Source organism: Tupaia chinensis, unplaced genomic scaffold, assembly GCF_000334495.1.
Source record: "Tupaia chinensis unplaced genomic scaffold, TupChi_1.0 Scaffold143970_1, whole genome shotgun sequence".
NCBI classification, from domain to species: domain Eukaryota; kingdom Metazoa; phylum Chordata; class Mammalia; order Scandentia; family Tupaiidae; genus Tupaia; species Tupaia belangeri.
The window spans coordinates 50,578-61,014 of record NW_006203821.1 but is presented as its reverse complement, the minus strand read 5'-3'; the positions used below and the strand labels follow the sequence as shown (position 1 = coordinate 61,014).

General features: G+C 39.8%; 1 pseudogene; it reads left to right on the top strand.

The window, feature by feature from the left end:
• The first annotated feature begins 6,060 nt into the window (after positions 1-6,060).
• Positions 6,061-7,156, top strand: LOC102487111 (ribosomal oxygenase 2 pseudogene; annotated as a pseudogene).
• Positions 7,157-10,437: the final 3,281 nt, after the last annotated feature.

Sequence of the window (10,437 nt, the reverse complement as noted above, 5' to 3'; positions counted from 1 at the left end):
GAAAAGAAAAGAAAAAAAAGACATGCTGGGTGTGTGTGTGTGTTCCCAAAATCCCCATAGGAGAATGGAGGATAAGAGGTTATGGTGTGGCCACTCCCTTGGGGGGGAGGTGATTTCTCACTCTCCTCCTTGGTCTCTTTTCATGCTCTCATATTTACCCACCTCTCTCTCTGCCTGTCTTTCTCTGGTGTGTGCACACTCCTTATAGTATAAATTTAAAAAAAGTGTGCAACTCAGAAGTGTTAATATAATATATTCATAAATATATGCAACCATAGTCATAGTCAATTTTTGAACATTTTCATCACCACAAAAAGAGATCTTGTACATTTTTGTTGTTATTCCAACCTATCCGTCCCCATCCCACTAGCCCTAAAGAACCATGAATCTAATTTTTGTGTCTGTAGATTTCCCTATTTTGAGATGTCATATGAATGCAGTCATTAATATATGGTCTTTGTGGCTGGCTTTTATCACTTAGCATAATATTTTCAAGGAATATTAAATTGTAGCATGAATCAATACTTTATTGATTTTGAATTTTTATTTATTTATTTTGAAAGTTTTTTTTGCTATAGAGAGAGCACATGTACTTGCCAAGGAGACAGAGAGAGACAGAGAGACAGAAAGCAAGAAATCACCCCCTGGGGGGATGGCCATGCTGTAATCCCTTCTCCTCCATTCTCCTCTCGAGATCTTGGGCATGCACACACACATGCCCAGTGTGAGTTTAAGCCACTGGGTCTGGGACTTAAACTATAGTCAACTACATGGGAGTCCAGCGACATAGCCATTATGCCAACTTTCGGTCCCGAAACCAAAAAGAAAGGTACCTGGGTTCAACTAAAGCGTCAGCCTGCTCCACCCAGAGAAGCACACTTTGTGAGAACCAGTGGAAAGGAGCCTGAGCTACTGAAACCTATTCCCTATGAATTCATGGCATGATTGGTGTTAAAAATAAACTAATCTGTGGTCTATAAAAAAATGTTGATTTCTTTACTTCTTTAATGAGATAGAGAGAGTGAATGAGAGAGAGAGGGATAGACAGAGAGAGAGAGAAAGAGTTACCCCCAACAGGGTCTTAATGCCATGATCTACCCTCAGTCCAAGCTGACCTCAATCATGAGAACATGCGCACACATCTGGAGTGCTCAGGGAGGTCTTAGGACTTGAACTGTAAATATACAATGGCATTTTGACCAACAGAACCAAAGGAGAGCAGCAAAGGAGAATAAGAAATTCTATAAAGGACAGAAACCCAGGAGAGCTGCATACAGAAAAGAATGAAATAGCTTGCCTTCATCACTTCATTTCCCAGTCAGGAACAGCTGGAAACCAGGAGAGACTTCTCCCTATGAAGAAAAGGTAAACAAGTGGACCCTAGCAACTCCTATTACCACTGTGGTCACCTGCAGTTTACTACCAGAAAATTTTCAGTCTCATAGGTTCTCAGCCAGCTGAGGAAGCTATCTGAAATCTGCAAGGCTATCCTATCTCCAGGGAGGGAGCTGATGCTGTGTCCAACCCCAGTGGCTCAAGTTGTGACTATGCTATGCCATTTAGGAACCAGAGGCACTGCTAGAGTGTATTCTGCTCTGTGGTTGGGTACCTATTATACTCCTCCATTCCTGAGACTTTGCTGTCACTGGATCACGCCTGCCTTGTAGCGTGTGATCCCTGAGTCAAACTGTTCCTATGCCCTATTCTCTGGGCCCAAGTTATGGCAGAGCAATTCTATTCCTCCATTCCAGTTCCTGGGGAATACTGCCCCAGAGAGTCTGAGCTGATGCAGCACCCTGCCCCTGTGGAATCAACACCTCACCCGACCTGTGGGTTGTGTGTAGGGAGAGGTCAGATCTGAGCTACACAATAGTGACCTCTAAATACAAGTGGAACCCCTGTCCTTATGCTGACACTGCCTGGCTAGTGAAAGTTTTAGCAAGAATATGTATCTGCCATTCTGTGTCAACACTGCAGAGAGGTGTTGGTTTAAGGAAATTCTGTTAGCCAGAGAAGCCCTGGAAAGACAAGAGAAACCTCATATAGGACCACACAATGCCAGAGGGTCTACATCTTCAGCTTATAACATCAGAAAACAACTGGCTTTACATTCCACTTCTCCCTCCCCTTTTTGCCCTATAAAAAAGTAAACCTGAAAATGGCTCAGCACCATGACTGCCTCAGTCAGAAGAGTTCGGACTAACCAATCCCCACCTTTCTCTACTCGTGTGTCTATGTGTTTTTCATTTTCCAATCCACCACCACTTTCATTCAAGATCACAGTTAGCCATGTGGGTCATGGCAGTTGTGCACCTGGGGGTGAGCTGATAAAGCACCTTACATCCCAGGAAATCAGAACCTTGGCTGAACTGTGATCCTCTAGGCTGAACAGCAAAAAACCCTATCTCTCTGAAACTGCAATATCCTCCCATCCTGTCTGCCCCCCCACCCCCCACTCCCAGAGTCTTCTTAACTGCTGAGGCAGTCTACTTCCCTGGAGAGTGGAATCATTGCTGTGTTACTCTCTGCCCACTACAGCCCAAGCCACAGATGTACCTTGCCATTCCTGAGTTCCTGCTGTTGCTATGCCTGGTCTCACAGAGCCTGGGCTACTGTGTCCTCTACCATTACCCTCCAGAGTCACCATTGTGTAGTACCTTGTCCCCTGGGTCCCAAGTTGTTATTGTGCTCTGTTGACTCTGGGTTCCAAATTGCAGCTGTGCCCTGTTCCCTGGAGCCTGAACCCCCAGAGCTCCTCTTATTTCCTAAAACTGTGCTGGTGCTACACTCTGCTGCTCAGGGTCAGAATCTCAGTGATATTCCTGTCCACTGGGCCCAACTTAGGAGTATGGGCCTCTGAGTCACTGACATTGGTTTTGTGGACAAACTACATTCACTTGTTGCTCAAAGAGTGAACCTGCTTCTCATGCCTACTATACCATATATAGTAGTTTTGCAAGAGTTTGAGCCCAGGGCCTTGATTTAATTGTTGTCCTGAGCTCCTATGCCCTATATCCCAGCCCTCTTACAGCTATCTATGAGTTGTGTCAGACTTGACACTAATGGAGATCCCTTCAGCTAAAATTCCCCATTGAGGGGAAGATGAGAGCAGGAAGACCCTTAAAAACCTTGTCACCAGTGACTCTAATAACCTATGAGGCCATAAACTTTTGCAGTCTAGACCACTAAGGCATACACAGTCATTGCTATTTATTATAGCTGAGGAAACTGCATGGAGACTATACCACTGCACCCACCCAAGAGTCAGAGCCACAACTGGTATCCTCAGAGCCATCTTCATGTAAAGTTATCTCCTATGAAAGTCACTCTTTAAAGTTTGAAAGAGGTGACAACTCCACCAGATGTACAGACATTAATGTAGGAATACAAGAAACAATAACAACAAAAAAAAATCAAGGAAGCATGATACCACCAAGGAATATTTGAGCAATTGACCTCCCTCACACCCATTGATTGGAGACCAATGAACTGCCTAGAAAATAATTCAAAATGATATTAAGGAAACTTAGTGAGATGCAAGAGAATATAGATAGACAAGTCAATGAAACAAGTAAAAAAATTCATGATCTGAATGATAAATTCAAGGAGAGTTAGAAATCATAAAAAAGAAAGAAACAGACATCTTGGAACCTAATAATTCATAGAAAAAAAATAAAAAATACAGTAGAGAACTTAAATGTCATTCCAGATCAAGAAGAATTATATGTGAACTTGAAGACATATTTTTTCTTTTCTTTTTAAAAAAATTTGCTAGAGAGTGCATACACTTGCTGAGAAGACAGGCAGAGAGAGAGAGAGAGAGAGAGAGAGAGAGAGAGAACCCATTGGGGACTGGTTATGCCACAATTTCTTCTTTATTTTTTCTTTTGGGATTTTGGGTAACTATACACATGTGTCTGGTGTGTTTTTCAAAGAGAGAGAGAAAGAGAGAGAGAGAGAGAGCGAGAGAGCTCCCATTGGGGGCTTGTTATGCCACAATTTCTTCTTTATTTTTCCTTTTGGGATTTTGGGTAACTATACACATGTGTCTGGTGTGTTTTTCAAGCCCCTGACTGTGGAAATCACACATTCTGTCATGTTGGGCCCTACCACTGACTGGCTCAAATATACTCAAAAAATAGAACAAAAAATATGAAAAAAGCCCATCAGACTTATGAGACACCACTGAACAAACAAATGTTTGCATTATGTGAGCTCAATGAAGAGAATAGGAGACAGCTTATTTAATGAGAAAACTGCTAAAAACTTCTACATCTTGGTAGATATAGGTATCTGAATCCATGAAGCTCAGAAGTCCCCAAACATATTCAACTTAAAGAGAATTCTCCAAGGTACATTGTAATAAAATTGTAAAAAGTCAGAGAATATTGGACTGAGTCTGCCATGAGAGCTGAGATCTAGTGATTTCAAAGATAAGGCAATGAAGATGTTCTGCCGAGAATTTATCCTGGTAGAACCCCTGGAGAAAAATGCAACATCAAAGAATTTGTAGACCATGTCCTCCTGTGTGCCTGTGATCACTCAGCTTGATCTAGAAATTAGGAAGAAACAAATAACCCATCAGATGACTAGAAATCATCACAGAAGCACAATAAATATGTGAAACCAAGAAAATAACTCACCCCTAAGGGAAAAGAATAACTCTTCTTCATCCATGAACAGTACAATGGAACGCATGGAAATGTCTAATAAAGAATTTAGAGTATTCATAGTGACAAAACCAACAGAGATGGAGCAGAAGAGAGACAATGAACATCAGAAGAAAAAAACTGATGAGTTCTAGGAGGTGAGGAAGTTCTTTCAAGAGCTGAAAGAATCATAAAAAAGAATAAAATGGAACTGTTGGAGATGAAGGCTATAATACAGAGTCCAAACCTCCTTTGAAAGTATTAAAAGCAGAGTAGATTATACAGAAAATCAAATCTCAGATGCAGGAGATAGGGTCACTGAACTAGTAAAATCCATCATGAAGGCTGAAAAAGTAGCCCCCAAAATGAGAATAATATATGGGAAATACTAGATACCATTAAACGTCCAAACATATGGATAATCGATACCCCAGAAGGTGAAGAGACTAATAAGGGCATTGACAATATATTCCATGAAATTCTGGAAGAAAACTTCCCAAATCTAAAGAGGCATTCAAAGATCAAGACCCAGGAAATACAAAGGATCCCAAATAGAATCAACCCAGAAGATCTTCTCCATGACACATTATAGACAGAATGACCAAAACTACAGACAAAGACAAGATATTCAGACTGGCAAAAGAGAAATGTCAAGCTACCTACAAAGGATATTCCATCAGGGTAACAGCGGACCTCTCATCGGAAACAATGCAAGCAAAGAAAGAATGGGAAAATATATTCGGTGTTGAGTGAAAAATGATTTCAACCAAGAATACTATATCTGGCAAGATTATCCTTCATATGGGAAGAGAAGATAAGAACATTCTCAGATAAACAAAATCTGAAACAATTTACCAACACCAGACCAGGTCTCCAAGAAGTTCTGAAGAGAATGTTATCCCAGGAAAACTAATCTCAGACATACAGAAATAAGAGTTCTAAAGCAGCTAAGAAAATGGCCAACTTAATGGTAGGGACTAGTCCAGAATTGAATGTTATCTTCTAGAATTTAAACAGAAAGATTGAACCACAACAGAAGATAAAGTACATGAGTTTGAACTGGTAAAATAGAATTTTATGACTTTTGATTAAAACATTACTGACCTTCCATGCTTTGTTTTCCAGTGTTAAGGAGTTTTGTCTTGAGTTGTGGACAGGTCTGTGTACCTACTATTCAAACAGAATCCGGTTTCCTGGCTTTAAGTATTAAGCAAAATTCTCTTAACATATTTTGATTTTGATTTATTAAAGCTAAAACTGCCTTTCTTGAAATTAAAACATGTATTTAAAAAATACCTATTCAGTGCCAGCTGGCTCGTGGCTGTGTGCAACAGGCTGTGCTGGGTTTGTACTTCCTCACTGCATTGTATTGAAGACTGAATGATGCCAAAGATAGCAAAACCTGCAGGGCATGGGGAGGAGGAGGAACCTGTTCCTTGATGAGCTTTGGAGGATCCAAGAGAAGTTGGAATGTTTCTTTGGCTCTTTGGTTGGCTCAAATGTGTACATAACCCCCGTAGGATCTCAGGGCCTACCACTCCATGATGATGATGTTGAGGTTTTCATTCTGCAGCTGGATGGAGAGAAACACTGGTGTCTCTATCACGTGAAGGTGCCCCTGGCATAGGAGTACAGCATGGAGGCCTAGGGCAGGATCAGCAGGCTGGCACATGAGTTTATACTTAAGCCAGGTGACCTGATGTACTTTCCTAAAGAGACTATTCACCAAGAAGATACTCCTCTGGGTCTGGCCCACACTACTCATGTGACCATCAGCACCTACCTATCTCATGGGGAGATATCCTTTTAGACACCATTTCAGGGCTTTTGTTTGATACTGTAAAGGAAGACTTGGCACTATGGGCAGGCATACCCTGGAAGCTGCTCCTGCAGGTGGAAACTATACCTGTTGGAACAAGAAAACTAAGTGGCTTTCTGAGGACACTTGCAGACCAGCTGGAGGGCACCAATGAACTGCTCTCATCTGACATGAAGAAAGATTTTATTATGCACAGACTGCTACCTTACTATGTTGGAGATGGAACAGAGCTATCAACACCAGGAAGAAAATTACTGAGGTTGGACAGCATAGTGAGACTGTAGTTTAAAGACCATATTGTCCTGGGACCAGCAGTTAGCATAATAGCTATGTCATTGGACTCTCATGTAGTTGACCACGGTTCGAGTCCCAGACCTGGTGGCTTAAACTCACGCCGGGCACGTGTGCATGCAAGCCCAAAATCCCGAGAAGAGAATTGGAGGAGAAGGGATTGCAGCATGGCCATCCCCCCTGGGGAGGGTGATTTCTCGCTTTCTGTCTCTCTGTCTCTCTCTGTCTGTCTGGTGAGCACATGCACCCTATAGCAAAAATTTTTTTAAAAAAAAAAAAAAAAGACCATATTGTCCTCACAGTAGGACCAGATCAAGACCATTCTGATGAAACTCAAGAAAAAATGGTTTACATCTATCATTCCTTAACGAACAGAAGAGAGGCGGGGGCGTGGTGAAAGGGGAATGCTCTTAAACTGCTAGTGGGAATGTAATTTGTCCAACCACTGTGGAGAACAATTTGGAGATTCCTCAAAAGTCTACAAATAGAACTACCATATGATCCAGCAATCCCATTCCTTGGCATCTACCCAAAGGACAGAAGAATTCTTCATTGGAAAAGTGCTTGCACATCGATATTTATTGAGGCACTTTTCACGATTGCTAAGACATGGAACCAACTGAAATGCCACTGTACAGATGAATGGATTGAAAAACTGTGGCACATATATTCTATGGAATACTATTCAGCCATAAAAAACAACAAAACCCTGCCTTTTGACAGAAAGTGGAAGAATATGGAAGATTTACTGCTGAGTGAAGCAAGCCAGACTATGAAGGAGAGACACTGTATGTCCCCACTTAATATATACTGAGTGTCCGCACTCTATAACTGAAGCTGACGGGCTAAAGGATGTACAAACACAAGAGATGGGTGTGAATGCCAGATGTGGTGTGTGTGGAGGAGTGGGGTCTGGGGAAAAAAATTTGGAGGAGGGATATGGAGACAGCATTGTTGAGACAGGGAGGTAGTATTGTTATACTTTAATCAACTGGATTGGGGAGAAATGTTCACATATTGAAATGATCACCTTGTAAGCTAAAAAATGTGATTGAATGTATTAAAAAATGTAAAAAAAAATAAAAAACATAAAAAAAGAACAGAAACACACATCATAGGAAATAAGGAGACAGTCTCATGGACTTCAAAAACTTCTTTAAAAAATGTACCTTCTATACCATTTAAAATTATTTTGTTATTATTATTTATAATTCTTATTATTTTTAAAACATTCAATAACTGTACATCATTTGGCTTGTAAAGAGAATTTACCCAATGTAAAATACACCTCAGACCAGTCCAGTTGAGAATACTATAAATGTTGTCAACAGGTAATAAGTCATTTCTGTGTCCCACAAATGTCTTGTCTCTTAATTTTTTTTTCTTCCTGATTCATTTCCCTATACTCTTCTCCTCTTCCACCCTCCTTCTACACTGTCTCCAGTGTCTATAACTATTTTTAATGATTATATGCCCTCTAACCTTTCAATCTCTACCACACAGTGTGGGCAGTCAGTATATATTAAATGGAGACATGCAATATCTCTTTCAAAGCCTGGTGTGCTTCACTCAGCAATAAATCTTTCATAGTCAACCACTTTCTGTCAAATGCCAGGGTCTTTTTTTTTATGACTGAATAGTATTCCATAGAGTATATGTGTCACACTTTTTCAATCCATTCATCTGTTTGTGGACTTTTGGGTTGGTTCCATGTCTTAGTAATTGTGAATAATGCCGTGATAAACATTGATGTGCAAACACTTTTCTGACTGAGCATTCTCCTGACATTTGGGTAGATATCCAGGAGTGGAATTGCTGAATCATGGCTTGGACCAATTTACATCCCACCAACAGTGTAGGAGAGTTCTCCTTTCACCACAATCCCAAAACACTGATCACTTTTAAAAAATTTATAATCATCATTCTAACAGTGATTAGATAGTATCTCATTATAGTTTTAATCTGCATATCCCTTATGATGAGGGATGTTGAGCATTTCCTCAAATGCTTTTTGGTTGTTCATATGTCTTCTTTAGAGATTGTTTTGTTCAGCTCATCTGTCCATCTTTTAATTGGGTTAATTATTTGTTTTTGGGTAAGCCGCTTGAGTTCCTTGTGTACTCTGGTTATCAGTACCTTATCTAAGGCATAGTTTACAAAAATATTCTCCCATTCTGAAGATTGTTGAGTCAGGCTAATTATTGTGTCCTTTGCTGTGAAGAAATTTCTTAATCTGATGTAATCCCACTTGTCTATATTGGGGATTATTGCCTGTGCTTTGGGAGTCTTAGTTAAGAAGTCTTTTCCTACCCCAATTCCTCCCAGATTTTTCACATACAGCTTCAGTTTTTTATTGTGTTGAAAAATGACCCTTCTATGCCAATCTTGCTAAGAGTCTTAATCATGAAGGATGTTGTATTTTGGTGAATGCTCTCTCTGCATCAATTAAAATGATCAGATTATTTTTATCTTTCTGTTAATATGGTATATTATGTTTATGGTCTTGCATATAGTTTATTTATTTATTTTTTCAACATTTATTTTATTTATTTACATTTAATCATACATCTTTACAGTGTACATTTCTTTTTCCAGCATAAACTCCATGAATGTCAGTCAAGACAAAGACTATTGTATACATTATCATCAGTAAATAGCTTCCCATTTTTTGTCAATTAAGCATACTTTTACTTATTTTTTTCCTCCCCCTTTCCCCTCCTTCCCTTCCATACTAAACATTTTTTCCCCACATTTTATTGATTCAAAAAAGATCTTAAAAATATGGACAAAGCTAGAATCTAGAGACAAGTGCACATTGCAATTTTATTCTAAAACATTTTCTCTCTTCATTCTCCCTTTTATTAAAGAGAGGTATAAAGGCAGAAGAAGCCATGGGCCTTCAGGAGAAGGTTCCACATGGCTACAGTGAACTAGATTTTTAAGGGAATGAAGATTTTCTACTAATAATTCAGCCTCCAACAAATGAGCTAGTGGTAGGGAGCCCCCCCTGCACCCCCAGCCTTCTCTCTCTGTCTCTCAGTTCCTGTCTCTCCCTGCTTCTGTCTTCCCTTTTTTTTTTTTTTGTAATTTTTCCTTTTTACCCTTTTTTAAAAAAGGCACAGTTTTTCTCTGGCTCTTAGCTCCACCTTTATTCTTGTTAATTTTTGCTCTGCTCCTCCCATCCAGGCAGAAGAAGCCATGGGCTTCAGGAGAAGGTTCCACATGGCTACAGTGAACTAGATTTTGTGCGCTGTGCGGTTTTCTATTTTGTGATTTTTTTTAAAAGAACAGTAATTACAAATTTTTAATTTTTTAAAATATTTTTGTCTTTTTTTCTCTTTTTGTTGTTTTTCTCTGTTTCGTTTTCCTTTTTCTTGTCTCTCCACCCTCCAATATCCTTTCAATGTGTTTTTAGACAGATCTAAGAGCTCTGTAGCTAAACATTCAAATACTAATAGGATTGAAATATTCCCCACTATCTACTGAATCTGCTACACCAGCAAGCACAATAGAATAGCAAAGAGATTCTGGATCACCTCTGTCTGCTTGCTCCTGAACATTAAGGCTGAACCTCAAGAATTTGAAAGAAACACAACATTCATCAGATGACAAGAAATCACCGCCGGATCACGAGAAACATGGGAAAACAAGAAAATACCTCTCCTCCTAGGGAAAAGA